The sequence below is a fragment of the Pteropus vampyrus genome, unplaced genomic scaffold (assembly GCF_000151845.1).
Source record: "Pteropus vampyrus isolate Shadow unplaced genomic scaffold, Pvam_2.0 Scaffold194, whole genome shotgun sequence".
Lineage (NCBI taxonomy): Eukaryota > Metazoa > Chordata > Mammalia > Chiroptera > Pteropodidae > Pteropus > Pteropus vampyrus.
In genome coordinates, this window is record NW_011888975.1 from 2,226,998 (window position 1) to 2,228,978 (window position 1,981).

Genomic DNA, 1,981 nt, shown 5'->3' on the forward strand with positions numbered 1-1,981 from the left:
TTAACCTGCTCGCCCCAAGGATGCTCGCCAGCGGCGCTTGGGGCTGCAGCGTTTACCCCGAGATAACTCATGGATTACAATCCCAATCCTACCCCCAAAGTTTGTCACGGAATATCTCACTTTATCATTTTCCATCACTCTAGTATACCGATAGTCTTTGGAAACAAATGACATCATTCCATTTATAGCATTCTGTTTTTAGTAGTTTGATCGCTGAAAATGTCAAATCCTAGAAAACGTAGCATTCCTATTCATGGTGCTAAATGCTTTTTTCTCTAAATGGAAAAAGGGTTTTTAATTAAGTGCTATGGAGAAAAATTATAACAAGATAAAGTGGACAGGAAAACCTATTGAATTCTATTCGAATACTGAGTCAATTAAGGGTTTTGCACAGGAAAGTCACATGATCTACTCTGGCCACTGTATGGAGACGAGAGTGAGACCAGGGTAGGAGCAGAGACTGTGTCGGAGGCTCCTGTGCAAAACTCCAGTCAAGAAAATAATGGTGGACAGACTGGACGGTAACAGTTCAGGTGGTGGGAAGTGGCTGGATTCTGTATACGCATGCTGAATACCAATATTTACGCTAAAGGAGATGGCAAACAGAATTTGCTAGTTAATTAGATGTGGGGTATGACAGCAAGAGACAAAAGTCATAGATGACAGCAAGGTTTTTGAGTCAGATCAATCTGAAGAGCGAGGCTGCCATGTAAACTGCAATGAGGATGCTACAGAAGGAAGTTCTGTAGGGGGTGTGGACGAAATGGGGAGAGACGAGAATCTGGTTTGGGTGAACTGAAGTGCAGACATCCTGACTGGAAGTTGCATTAAAGGAGACGTGAACTTAAAATTTTGAGACTAAATGACCACAGAGAAGAGGCCTGGGGCCCGGGGCCACCCAACTTAGAGAAGCTGGGGACGCACAGAGGAGGCTGAGGACAAGCCAGTGAGGTCAGAAGGGAACCAAGAGGGAGCGGTGTCCCCGGAGCCAACAGAAGGAAAAGTTCAAAAGAAAGGGTCACATGGTGCCAACGGGCTACACGAGGTGAGTGCTGAAACTGGCCGGTGGATGCGGCGACGTGGCGGTCACTGCTGACGGTGACAGGGCTGCTTCCTGAAGGGGTGGAATGGAAAGTCTGACTGGAAGAGGTTCACAAGGGAAGTACAGCTGACCCCTGAACCATACGGGAGGGGAGGGAGCGGGGTGGGCGGGGGTCAGGGGCGCTGACCCCTGCACAGTCAGAAATCTGTGTATAAATTGTAACTCACCAAAACCCAGAAGACTTACCAATAACAAAAACAGCTGACTAACACAACTGTATTATTATGTAGTATGTGCTATATTCTTACAATAAGGTATTTGATAAATAAAGTAAGCTAAAGAAAAGAAAATGCTTCTGAGTCAGAGGACTAGAAAATACGTTTACAACGTTTACTGTAAAAAGTTCACGTAAGTGGACCTGAGCCGTTCAAACCCGTGTTCGAGGGTCGACAATACAGACGGCAGCACAGGCAAAGCCTTCTAAGAGTTCTGCTGCAGAGAGAGGCAGAGAAAGGGGAAGGTATTCGGAGGAGGATGCAGAGCTGAGGGGTTCTGTTTGTTTTCTGTATTGTTCTTAAGATAGAAAAAGCAGCAGCATGTTGGTCCACTCGTGGGAATGACCCAGTGGAGGGGGAGGGAAGGCTGAAGACACAGGAGGGAGAAGGCGCAACTGCTAGCGCCAGGTCCCCGGGCATGTGAGAGAGGGCGGATGCGAACGCACGAATGGGGAGCTGGCCTCGCAGTCCTTCACGGGAACGAGGGAAGGTGTGAGCCTAAACACGGGGAGACTAGCCGACGTGCTGGAGGGACCGCACAGACGCTCTCTTCCATTCCAGGTGCTTCTGTTTTTCTCAACGGCATACAAAGTGAGGACACTGACTGACAACGAGCAATGGGCTGAAGCTGCTGGAGACATAGGAAGAATGAAGAGGGAGCAGT

General features: G+C 48.2%; 1 protein-coding gene across 2 annotated transcripts in view; it reads right to left on the reverse strand.

Moving 5' to 3' along the window:
* The window catches only part of LOC105299831 (uncharacterized protein C1orf112), a 46,351-nt gene that overhangs the window by 18,766 nt on the left and 25,604 nt on the right, over positions 1 to 1,981 (reverse strand). The window lies entirely within an intron of this gene.